Raw genomic sequence first — 13963 nt, 5'->3', positions numbered from 1 at the left:
GGACATAACCACAGACACAGAGGATATTCAGAGAATCATTAGATCTTACTACAAAAGCCTGTATGCCACAAAACTGGAAAATACAAAAGAAATGGACACTTTTTTAAAATAAGTACTATATACCAAAGCTAAACCAAGACCAGGTGAATGATCTAAATAGAACTGTTAGTCGCGAAGAATTAGAAACGGTTATCAAAAATCTCCCTTCGAAAAAAAGTCCAGGACCAGATGGTTTCAATGAAGAATTCTACCAGAACTTCCAAGTAGAACTAATACCTGTTTCACAATATAGAAACAGAATAATCATTGCCAAATTCCTTTTATGAAGCTACAGTTACCCTGATACCAAAACCACACAAAGACCCAACCAAGAAAGAGAATTACAGGCCTATCTCACTCATGAATATCGACGCAAAAATTCTCAATAAAATACTGGCAAACCGAATCCAAGAACACATTAGAAAAATTATCCATTATGATCAAGTAGGCTCCATCCCAGAGATGCAGGGCTGGTGAAGGCGTAAGTCACAAACAATGCCACACCAATTCGGGGTTATGATTATTAGGGTGGTATTTATTTAAAGGGGAAAAAACTTACAGATCACTGTCCCAGGCAACAGCCCTCTACGCAACCAGGAAAGGAGTCTAGTAGCAGGCGGAGCAGGAAGTGAAGAGAGCCAGGAGAGGGAAGTGGCCGCTTTTTTAAAGGGAGAGAAACCACGCCCCAGTGGGCTGGTACCTCAGCGGTGATAGGCTGGAGGAGTGGGAGGACCTCCCGCAACACCTCCCCCTTTTGTTTAAATAAGAGAGTTCTAAACCTACTATGAAATTATATACAATAAGTACAAATATCCTATTCTAACTAGCTTAGGTCTTGTATAATAAATAACTTGGCCAAGTCATGAGAGAAAGTAACTACATTTATATAGTCTTCAACCCCATCGAAGATCTGAGAAGGGAAATAATGTTACCTGGGTAATTAGGAAGTTCAGTAAAACAACTTCCAAAACATGCAACAAATTACAGAGACAACTAGCTACCTAGGCAATCACCCAAAGTCACATTAGCAGCGTTGAAGCAACAACTTTGGCTAAGGCCTAACATAACTGACATACCATTTTCTAAGGCAAGCAACTTTTCAAAACTATCTTACCCTGTCTTGGCAGGATATGACAGTCCTGTTTTATCCATTGATGCATGCTCTGTATCTTTGTCAGTTGTTGAGGTATGGGCATTTCTTTTCCCAAACGCCAGTTCTGCCAAAAAGAAAGGCTCCAGGTGGAGTGTCTTTGGTGTTCAACATTCTCTCGGGAATAGAGTGGTGTTGCCAGGAGCAGTTGTGTCTCACTACCACAAAACTCTGAGTTAGATTAAAGGCCATTTTCTACAGCTCTTTGAAGAAGTTGAAGATTATCTATCTATACTGAGTATAATCTCTATATATCTAAAGAACCTGATTAGTCTATTATAAATGACAAACTTAGATGACTATTAGTCTATATAATTCTCAATATCTACCTAACTTAAAGACTAAGACAATAAACGACTGTGAAACAAATGAGGACAATGACCTCCAAATATAAACAATGTACAAATAAACATTGTAGTAGGTAAATATATATCAATACACAATCATTATATAAGTATCTTAATCAGAGGTAGAAATGTACACTGCAATATGGTAAATATATACAATATATATATATATATATATATATATATATATATCAATACAATATATGTCAATACATAAAAAAATGTTTTAAACAGAGGTACAAACATGCATGCGTACAATAGTCAATATAATTTAACTTTGTATCAATATACAAGAATCTATAGCAATGTATTTGTCTAAAAACAGTAACTCACAATTACAAATCTATTATCCCATCATCCCTCTTTTTTTTTTTCAAAATGATCCCTGAGCGTATAAAATTCCTCCCCCAACCCTCAATCGTATACTAATTATAATCAACCCCTAAATGATGTCCCTAAACCCAAGGGCAAGTTTTATTGGGAAAGGGGACGTCGTCCTCTAGAATTACTTCCAGCTGTCATGGGGGCGACGTTCTTTCTGGGGGATCCTGTGAAAGTGAAATGATGGTTAAATTTCAAGATCAATGTCTTTTAAAATTGCCAATAGTCTCTGAGTATTTTGTGCAGGTCTGGCCAAAATGTTGTATAAGATGTGCACCATTTCAGCTAACCAAGTTGGAACTGTCTTGTGCAGCTGGTACCAAAAGCAGGTCTTGTAGTAGCGCTATCAGTATCATGACGTCATATCAACCAGGTGGAGTTGCTGTTATGGGGCCCCATCTTCTTCCTGGAAACTTCAAATGTCACTTCAGGAAAAACTCATTGTTCATTATGAAAAACTTAAACATTAATCATATAGACATATATAGACATATATATATATATATATATATTCAATGAAAGACATGATAGATATATTCAATGAAAAGTATGATAGATATGAAGAAAAGCAAAGATGTTTTCTAAACTCATATTTCTTTCTGTCCCATATCATGGCTCTTGACATGAGACAGAAACTCCAGAAACTCTGGGTTTTTCTCTTACTAACAGGCTTGGAATTGGAGAGGGACTGAGCCAGAGTCCAACTTCAAAACCAGCTTTATAAATTTAGAAATATGGTTTAATATTACTTACACAATCCATTCAGTTGTCTTGATATTTCCTATTGGGCAGGTATTTTTCCATCTGTCAGTATCCAAACATCCAGGGTCCCTTGAATTTCTCAAAGATGAGTGTTTTCCTGTGGAGATAAGAACAGAACCCTGCCCCCATTCTATGTTTTTCTTACCACCTGTATGAATATCATCATTGTGGATGAGTTGTCATTTCTCCTTTCCAAGAGGTTTCTCCTCTTCAAATCGAAACTTTATTAATTTTGATGGTATCCACAATTTTTCTTCTCCTGTGGAAACAAGAGCAAAACCCCTTCCCCAACGTAGCACATCTCCTGGCTTCCACTGAGAGGTCAGCACATCTTTGAAATAAATCGGTTGATTTAGTTCAGCAGACTTTTCCATTATCCAATGTCTTTCTGCTGCTGTCGTTCCTTTCTCATTAGCGTTAAGAAAATTCAAGGTTAATAAAGCATTATGTAATCTATTTCTGGGGGTATTTTCAGTCCCTTTCTGTTTGTTCAGCATATCCTTTATAGTACGATTTGATCTTTCTATAACTGCCTGACCTGTAGGATTATTTGGTATACCTGTAATGTGTTTTATATTATAATAATCAAAAAAGCGTTTCATTTTCTTAGATACATATGCTGGACCATTATCTGTCTTTATTTGCGCAGGTATACCCATGATGGCCATAACTTCCAATAAATGTGTAATTACTGAATCAGCCTTTTCTGAGCTCAGGGCAGTAGCCCATTGAAAACCTGAATACGTGTCTATGGTGTGGTGTACATATTTTAATTTACCAAATTCCATAAAGTGGAACACATCCATCTGCCAGATTTCATTTCTCTTAGTACCCTTTGGGTTACTCCCTGCAGGCAACGGTGTTTGGTTATAGAAAGAACAAGTAGGGCATCTCTTTATAATGTCCTTAGCTTGTTGCCAAGTAATGGAAAATTCTTTCTTTAGGCCTTTACTATTGACATGATGCTTCTTATGAAATTCCGAGGCCTGCAACACACTTCCAATCAATAATTGATCAATCTCAGCATTGCCTTGGGCTAGAGGACCAGGCAGACCTCAATGGGACCGGATGTGTGTTATGTACATCGGACAAAGCCTGTTCCTGATTATGTCTTGTACCTGGATAAACAATGAAGTCAACTCTGTGTCATCTGGTATAAATTCAGCGGTTTCAATATGCAAGATAACTCTTTCTGCATATTGTGAATCTGTAACTATATTAAGAGGTTCTTTAAAATCCCTTAGCACCATAAGAATGGCATATAATTCTGCCTTCTGGACAGAATTATAAGGGCTTTGTTCCACCTTACTCAATTCATCTGACTTGTAACCTGCTTTCCCTGATTTATTTGCATCAGTATAGAACGTACGGGCTCCGGTTATTGGAGCATCACGTACAATTCTAGGAAGAATCCAAGAAGTTCTTTTTATGAGATTAAGTCTATCACTTTTGGGATAGTTGCTATTAATTTCTCCCAAAAAGTTAGCACAAGCTCTTTGCCATGGTTCATTGTCTTCCCATAACTTTTTTATTTCTTCAGTAGTAAAAGGCACTATAATTTCTGCTGGGTCTATACCTGCTAGTTGACGAAGTCTCAGCTTACCTTTTATAATTAATTCAGAGACCTTTTCCACATAAGTTTTTAATTTTTTACTTGGTTTATTAGGTATAAATATCCACTCTAAAATAATATCTTCCCTCTGCATTAGAATCCCTGTAGGAGAAATTCTGGAAGGCAATATGACTAGGATGCAGCTAAGATTTGGGTTCACCCTATCCACATGTGCCTCCTGTAATTTTTCCTCAATCATTGTCAGTTCCTTTTCTGCTTCAGCTGTCAGTTCTCTTGGACTATTCAAATCTTTATCACCATCTAAGGTTTTGTTTAAATGAACTATTAGATCAGGTGTTATCCCAACAGCTGGTCGTAGACTGGAAATGTCTCCTAACAATCTTTGGAAGTCATTAAGAGTCTTTAACCGGTCTCTCCTAATTTGTGCCTTTTGCGTTTTAATTTTCTCTAACCCTATTCTGTAACCTAGGTAATTAATGGTTTGAAGTGTGTTAAAAATATATGCAGACTAAAATTTAAAGTTCTTAAAGTAAAAAAAAAAAGGAAGAGAGTTGTTGTGTGTGGTAGCACACGCCTTTAATCCCAGTGCCTAGAAGGCAGAGACAAACAGATCTCTGTGAGTTCAAGGTGTAGTAGCATACACCTTTAATCCCGAATGCCTGGGAGGCAGAGACAGGCGGATCTCTGAGAATTCAAAGACAGCCTGGTCTACAGAGTTACTTCAGGTCAAAGATACAGAGAACCTGTCTCAAAAAGCAAAGAGTTAAAAGTAAAAATAAACAAAATAGAGGTTAAAACAAAGCTGTACAAAGATGGAAAATACACAGAGAATCTTGATACTGTATGCTATTATGATCTCTTTGAATTATTTGAATGCTGAGGAAGGAGCAACAGCTGCTAAAAGATATTTATTTATAAATGCTGCTGAACTAATCCAACATAAATATTGTGAAAATGCCTTGACTTTGAAATTTGGATCTAAGGACATGATGCTTTGGAGAGGAGTTTCTTATTTTATTTTCACAGAGGATGAGATGCTGTTCATTTCTTCTTTTCCAATTTGGTATGATGGACCACGCCCTCCTGAAGGGTTGGTGTGAACGCCTTCAAAAAATTGCTTCGCTCAATTCGCCAACTGAGATGAAGCTAGCACACAGGTTATACCATGAAAGACCTAATTAACGACGCCCCCATTCAGCAGGAAGCAGTTTGGAGAGAAATAACTGCGCCCATATTCCCAAATAATGTTTATAAATGTTCTTTTACATTTAAAGGGGGATATGATATAGATATGAATAATTTACATTAGTATAGATTTTGCTTTATTGATAGAGATTTAAGGTCAATTTTGTTATATATATAAGTGTTTCTGATTTTGATTAAGGTATTGTGATTGTGTAGTTCATTTAAATATGTACTGTATAATTAAGAAATATAGGTTGTTAATGGATAATCATCGATAATAGTAAAGCTTGTAATCATGTTAGTTAGATTTTCTAGATATATAGAGATATATTTTAGATAGACATTCTTCATGTCTTTCAAAGATTACAGAACAGGACATTTAATGTTTTAATAACTGAGGACTTTTCATGACAATGAGACACTCTGCTCCTGGCAGCACCAATCTACTTCAAGAGGAAGATGGGCATCGAAGAGGCACCTTATGGAGTTTGATAGCCATTTGGGCAAGAAACTGCTCTTGCCTGGACTATTGCATAAACTGGACACAGAGAATCCGCAGAGAGAGGACTACTGAACTTGCCTAAGGTGAGATGATCTTTCGGGGTTCCTGATTCATGAAAGAGTCTGCGAGACATTCTGCAGGACACAACAGATAGTGACTGAACTGACTTTGAATTTTCCTGCTTTATGGAAATGTCTGCTGGATAGCATGGGACTGAAGGCTGAAGATGGATGCCCCAACGGTACAGAGGAACTTTGGGTGACTGTCCAGGCAGCAAGATGTCTCTGTCATTTCTAGAGTTTTAAAAGTTGCTTTTTTCTTGTTTGCTTAGGTAGTATTGTATCTTTCTGGAGTCTTTGATGGAGTTAAGAATAGTTAGTTATAGTTATAGTTTTCCTTAGTTATGATAAAGATTATTGTAACTTTTACTTGATAACTGTTTTGTTATATGTAATTTTGCTATGTTAAAGTTAAAGCCTTTTTTTTTTTGTTTAAACCGAAAAAGGGGAAATGATGGAGGAAGGTCATTGGCTAATAAAGGAACTGCCCTGGCCCATTTTATTGGTTAGAGGATAGGTGGGAGGAGAAAACAGGACAGAACACTGGGAGGAAGAGGAAGTGAGGTCAGAGACTCCACAGCTCTCTCGGGAGCAGACGCCTGAGAGAGACGCCATGCCCTGCTCCCAGGATGAAGCTCCGAACCAGGATGGACTAGGCTAGAATCTTCCCGGTAAGACCGGTTCTCACAGATTACTAGAGATGGGTTGATCAGGATGTGAGAATTAGCCTGTAAGTGCTAGAGCTAAAGGGCCAAGCAGTGCTTAAAAGAATACAGTGTCTGTGTAATTATTTTGGGGCATAAGCTAGCCGAGCAGGTGGCCGGGGTGCTGGGAACGCAGCCCCGCCGCTCTTTTTACTACAGGCTGGTTCAACATACGCAAATCTATCAATGTAATCCATCATAAATAAACAGAAAGAAAAAAACCATATGACCATTTCATTAGATGCTGAAAAAGCTTTCAACAAAATTCAACACCCCTTTATGATAAAGGTCTTGGAGAGATTAGGGATCCAAGGGTCATGCCTAAATATAATAAAAGCTATTTACAGCAAGCCGACAGCTAACATCAAATTAAATGGAGAAAAACTCAAAGCCATCCCACTAAAATCAGGAACACGACAAGGATGTCCACTCTCTCCATACCTCTTCAATATAGTGCTTGAAATTCTATCAATAGCAATAAGACAACATAATGGGATCAAGGGGATTCGTATTGGAATGGAAGAAGTTAAGCTTTTGTTATTTGCAGATGATATGATAGTATACATAAGCCACCCCAAAAACTCTACCAAAGAACTCCTACAGCTGATAAACACCTTTAGTAATGTGGCAGGATACAAGATCAACTCCAAAAAATCAGTTTACTTCCTATACACCAAGGATAAGGAAGCAGAGAGGGAAATCAGAGAAGCATCACCTTTCACGATAGCCACAAATAACATAAAATATCTTGGGGTAACTCTGACCAAGGAAGTGAAAGATCTATTTGACAAGAACTTTAAGTCTTTGAAGAAAGAAATTGAAGAGGACACTAGAAAATGGAAGGACCTCCCTTGCTCTTGGATTGGGAGGATCAATATAGTAAAAATGGCAATTCTACCAAAAGCAATCTATAGATTCAATGCAATCCCCATCAAAATTCTTCACAGATCTGGAGAAGACAATAATCAACTTTATATGGAAAAACAAAAAACCCAGGATAGCCAAAACAATCTTATACAATAAAGGATCATCTGGAGGCATTACCATCCCTGACTTCAAAGTCTATTACAGAGCTACAGTAATGAAAACAGTGTGGAATCGGCATAAAAGCAGAGAAGTCGACCAATGGAATCAAATAGAAGACTCTGACATTAACCCACAAACCTATGAACACCTGATTTTCGATAAAGGAGCTAAAAGTATACAATGGAAAAAAGAGAGTATCTTCAAAAAATTGTGCTGGCAAAACTGGATGTCAATCTGTAGAAGAATGAAAATAGATCCATATCTATCGCCATGCACAAAACTCAAGTCCAAATGGATTAAAGACCTCAATATCAGTCTGAACAAACTGAACCTGATAAAAGAGAAAGTGGGAAGTACTCTACAACACATGGGCATAGGAGACCACTTCCTACATTTAACCCCAGCAGCACAGACATTAAGGGCCTCATTGAATAAATGGGACCCCCTGAGACTGAGAAACTTCTGTAAAGCAAAGGACACTGTCACTAAGACACAAAGGCAACCCACTGACTGGGAGAAGATCTTCACCAACCCCGCAACTGACAAAGGTCTGATCTCCAAAATATATAAAGAACTCAAGAAACTAGACTGTAAAAGGCTAATCAATCCAATTATAAAATGGGGCACTGAGTTGAACAGAGAATTCTCAACAGAAGAACTTCAAATGGCCAAAAGACACTTAAGGTCATGCTCAACTTCCTTAGCAATCAGGGAAATGCAAATCAAGACAACTTTAAGATACCATCTTACACCTGTCAGAATGGCTAAAATCAAAAACACCAATGATAGCCTTTGCTGGAGAGGTTGTGGAGAAAGGGGTACACTCATCCATTGCTGGTGGGAATGCAAACTTGTGCAACCACTCTGGAAAGCAGTGTGGCGGTTTCTCAGGAAATTCGGGATCAACCTACGCCTGGACCCAGCAATACCACTCTTGGGAATATACCCAAGAGAGGCCCTATCATACAGCAAAAGTATATGCTCTACGATGTTCATGGCAGCATTGTTTGTCATAGCCAGAACCTGGAAAAAGCCGAGATGCCCTTCAATGGATGAAGAAAGTATGGAATATACATATTAGAATATTACTCAGCAGTAAAAAACAAGGACTTCTTGAATTTTGCATATGAATGGATGGAAATAGAAAACACTATGCTGAGTGAGGTAAGCCAGACCCAAAAAGAAGAACATGGGATGTACTCACTCATATTTGGTTTCTAGCCATAAATAAGGGACATTGCGCTTATAATTCGCGATCCTAGAGAAGCTAAATAAGAAGGTGAATCCAAAGACAAACATATAGGCATCCTCCTGAATATTAACCTTCATTAGGAGATGAAAGGATACAGAGACAGAGACCCACATTGGAACAACGGACAGAAATCTCAAGGTCCAAATCAGGAGCAGAAGGAGAGGGAGCTTGAGCAAGGAACTCAGGACCGCAAGGGGTACACCCACACACTGAGACAATGGGGATGTTCTATTGGGAACTCACCAAGGCCAGCTGGCCTGGGTCTGAAAAAGCATGGGGTAAAACCGGACTTGCTGAACATAGCGGACAATGAGGACTACTGAGAACTCAAGAACAATGGCAATGGGTTTTTGATCCTACTGCACATACTGGCTTTGGGGGAGCCTAGGCAGTTTGGATGCTCACCTTACTAGACCTGGATGGAGGTGGGCGGTCCTTGGACTTCCCACAGGTCAGGGAAACCTGATTGCTCTTTGAGCTGATGAGGGAGGGGGTCTTGATCGGGGGAGGGGGAGGGAAATGGGAGGCGGTGGCAGGGAGGAGGCAGAAATCCTTAATAAATAAATAAATTTAAAAAAAAAGAAAAAAACAATTTGGATTAGTTCAAAAGCTGTAGGTAGAGGCATACTACCCCATAGTCTACTGGATGTCACTTCTTTTCTGCATTGAAAGTCAGTATTCATCCTGAGTGTGTAGATTTGGATTAGCATTATGTTTTGAGAAGTAAACACGCATTATAAAATTAATACAAGTAAAGATTTTCATAAAATATTTTAAGGTTAAATTTGGACAACTTTTATTCCCAGAGATCTAGAAGTACTTTCTGTTGTTTTCCCACTAAACGACACATTAACTCATTTTCTAACAAATTATACACTGACAGTGAATATGTGTTTTTTTTTATCTTATTCAAATGTCTCTGAATCAAGTACAAGTACAAGGCAATAGTTGCAAATATTTGATAATTACGTGTTCATGACTATTCATCCCTACTTTTGTTTTGCTTGGTTCGGGACATGATTCCACCCATAGCTCAGGCAGTTCTCAGATTCACTGGCTGAAACTTTCAGAAACTCTCCTGCCTTGGGAGCTTAGGTGCTGAGATTAGTGGAATGAAGCACGGTATCCAGCTCTTCCATCTTTTTAAAGATTGCATTCTATTGGGGGTGGGGTGGAATGGGAGTAAGGGGAGATGGGGAGAGAAAAGGGAGAAGGGGAAAATGGGGGAAACTTGGGGAAACAGGAGGATTGGGATAAAGGAAGGTTGGATAGGGGAGCACGGAAGCACAATTCTTAGTTAAGGGAGCCACCTTAGAGTTGGCAAGAGACTTGAACCTAGAGTGGCTCCCAGGTGCCCAAGCCGAGGTCCCCAGTTAGTTCCTTGCGCAGCTGAGGATAGGGAACCGGAAATGACCCTAGCCTATAGCAATACTGACGAATATCTTGCATATCACCATAGAACCTTCATCTGGTGATGGATGGAGATAGAGACAGAGACCCACACTGGAGCACTGGACTGAGCTCCCAAGGTCCCAATGAGGAGCAGAAGGAGGGAGAATATGAGCAAGGAAGTCAGGACCACGAGGGGTGCACCCACCCACTGAGACAGTGTGGCTGATCTATTGGTAGCTCACCAAGGCCAGCTGGACTATGACTGAAAAAGCATGGAATTAAACCGGACTCTCTGAACATGGCGAACAATGAGGGCTGATGAGAACACAAGGACAATGACACGGGGTTTTGAACCTACGTAATGTGCTGGCTTTATGGGAGCCTAGCCAGTTTGGATGTTCACCTTCCTAGAAATGGATGGAGGGGGGAGGACCTTGGACTTACCACAGGGCAGGGAACCCGGACTGCTCTTTGGACTGGAGAGGGAGAGGGAGAGGAGTAGGGGGAGGAGGAGTAGGGTGGGAGGAGGGGGAGGGAAATGGGATGCTGGGAGGAGGCAGAAACTTGTTTTTTTCCTTTTCTCAATAAAAAAAAAATTGAAAAAAAAGATAGCATTCTATTGAAGACATTTAAATATTAATGTTAATTAGTTTTCCAAACTTGGCATTTTGGAAACAAATAATACAAAAAGTGTTTTTTTTTCTAAAATACATGAGAATCAAATATGTAAAAGCATCTTATCAATATTCTAACTAAACAATGAGTGAAGGACTTCACTAGATAATCCCTTACAAGAATGTATATGTGGGAAGGAATTTAACAGAATTAGAAAATAAAGATCAAAATCATGATGAACATTTGCCTCACATAACAATTAATAACTACTATCAAAATAACAAATATGGTGGCCAAAAGGTGGAGGATAAAAACCTTTACACACTGATGGTTAGACTGTAAATTGGAATAAAATTATAGAAACAATATGGGGATTCATTAAAAAATAGTAATAGAAACTCTATGTCATCCAGTAGCTTCAATATTGGCTATAAGCTAAAAGATGATGAAATCTGTACCTTGATGCTCTATTTATGCTTTACTGATGGTCTTTATTGCATGTCTATATTACTCAAGATTGTGAAAAAAGATTTAAGTATTGATGGTTCAATACATTATAAATGTATGTTCCTTGGTATTTTTGTGTTTATTTGCCTTTAAAATTGATGGCAAGTTGAGGTTGAGGATTCAGCTTAGTGGCAGACAGATAGCAAATGCAAGGCTCTGAGTCTTAATTTCAGCCCAAGGAAAAGTAGAAAAAATTGTATGCTCAAACCTTGCCAATTTACAGTAACATGGAGGATTAATTAGGTTTGTCCTAACTAATCTGCTACCCATGAAAATATTTAAAATTATACAATATACATAGCTAACTATCCTGCTGTGCACCTTAAATGTGAAAAAAAAATGTTAAGTAAAAACCAATGATTCTGAAAGTGTATTATATATAATATGCTTATTTCTTTAATATTCAGAATAATTTATGATTATGTATAAATTATATAATATACAGATTAACTAAATTTTAGTGATTTCAAATACCTCTAGAAAAATTCCAAAAAGACAAATATTCTCCAAATACTAGCATGTATTTTAATTGTCTTATTAGACAAATTTTTCCAGAGAAACAAATCAAAATGAAAACATAAATATATTTGGCTATTTTATCTGGGCACTAGATGAGTTGTGTATGGGGATGAAGGAGTCTTCTGCTGTCTACTGCTAAAACCAGGAAATTCAGTGGTGTCCAAGTAGCAAGAACTTTCATATGTGAGGGACATGAAGCATTGTATGTTCCAGAAAAAAAGAGAAAAATAGACAAACAGATAGACAGATAGACAGGCAGTTGATAGACAGACAGATAGATGCACAGATAGGTCATAGATAGAGAACCTTCTTCTGCCTTTTTGCTCATCTGTCTCTCACCCCCTGAACTTCAGTTGTTCGGATTGTGGCTGTTTACTATAGAGGGGTAAGATCGGTTTTATCTGTCTATTGAAGCAAATGTTGGTCTCTTTCAGAACCATTCTCATACACACACAAAAGCAATTTTATGTCTAAATAATATTTTGTTTAGTCTTTGAAAGTTTCATGCATGTATATAATTGTATCTTGAGCCTATCCATCATTTGCCACCCTCTCTAGCTTCCTCCACCATTCCCACTGTATCTTCCTCACAATTTCAAGTATTTCATATTTATAAATTTTGATTTAGCTATGTTTTGATAGACTGAGTCCCACTAGTCCTATCCAAACTGATGGTCAAGGAATTATCTCCAGAAGCAAGGGGAACTTATCAGAAGCCAAGGTCCTAAATAAAAGTGATTTTCTCTCCCCATAGCAGACTATCTGGGTATCACTAAACTCAGGCAAGTTAGAAAACCAAGCCAACAATCTTGGAGTAAAAGCATGGGATAAATCCGGACTAGCTGAACATAGCAGACAATGAGGAATACTGAGAATTCAAGAACAATTGCAGTGGGTTTTTGACCCTACTGCACGTACTGGCTTTGTGGGAGCCTAGGCAGTTTGAATGCACACCTTACGAGACCTGGATAGAGGTGGGCAGTCCTTGGGCTTCCCACAGGTCAGGGAACCCTGATTGCTCTTCGAGCAGATGAGGGAGGGGGACTTGATCGGGGGAGGGGGAGGGAAATGGGAAGCGGTTGTGGAGACGAGGCAGAAATCCTTAATAAATAAATAAATTAAAAAAAAAAGAAATTTCCAAACAAATAAAATGCTCTTCAAATCAATTTGGGAGAGAATGACTAGATCAAAATATGCAATAAATAAATATAATGGTTTGTATTTTCACTCAGAAGAGCAAATAATTATCATTGATGTTTCTGACAATGCCTTCTAATTAAAAATGTAAGGATATATTTCAAGATAAAATTTTAAAATGAAAGGAAAGAATTAATATAAAAGAAGTGGAGAAATTATTTAAAATGTCAATATTTCATACAGAGAAAACACAGATAATTAGAGAAAACATTATATTATCTACATTTTAGTGACTCCAAGGTAATTAAATCTGTGAAATAATATAGTGTTTAAGACAAAATATACAAAAATAGGTCTTGAAATAGAAGTAAAGACCTCAAAAAAATGAAAATGGAACTAAAATGAAGGGTAGAATTCCTGCTAATATATCTAATGATTGGTGTTTATTATGTACCTTTAGAATTACATAATATTAGGTACAAAAGAGAAAAGTAAAATTTTAAGCAAATTATCATGATGTAATATAATACAATGTTTAAATATAATAATTATGTTAGACCGGTTTATGTATTTTAAGGAATTTTAACATTGTATTAAAACTATTGTGGTATCATCTCTGGGAGGAAAAAAAGGAAAACCAGGGAAGAATTGTGAAGACATATCAAGAAAATGTAGTAATGAAGGTACTTTAAACAAATAGAGAGTAAATTGCATTATAATCCTAAGGTTCTTTCAAAAGTGTGGTATCAGTGCATGAGTGAATTGCTATATGAATCAAGAAAATATAGAGAGATCCAATTAAAATGGAAACAA

Source organism: Microtus oregoni, unplaced genomic scaffold (genome assembly GCF_018167655.1).
Source record: "Microtus oregoni isolate MIOR12 unplaced genomic scaffold, Mior012 000001F_ref0000356, whole genome shotgun sequence".
NCBI lineage: Eukaryota > Metazoa > Chordata > Mammalia > Rodentia > Cricetidae > Microtus > Microtus oregoni.
The sequence above is the reverse complement of the archived record's forward strand: the minus strand, read 5'-3'. Positions refer to the sequence as shown.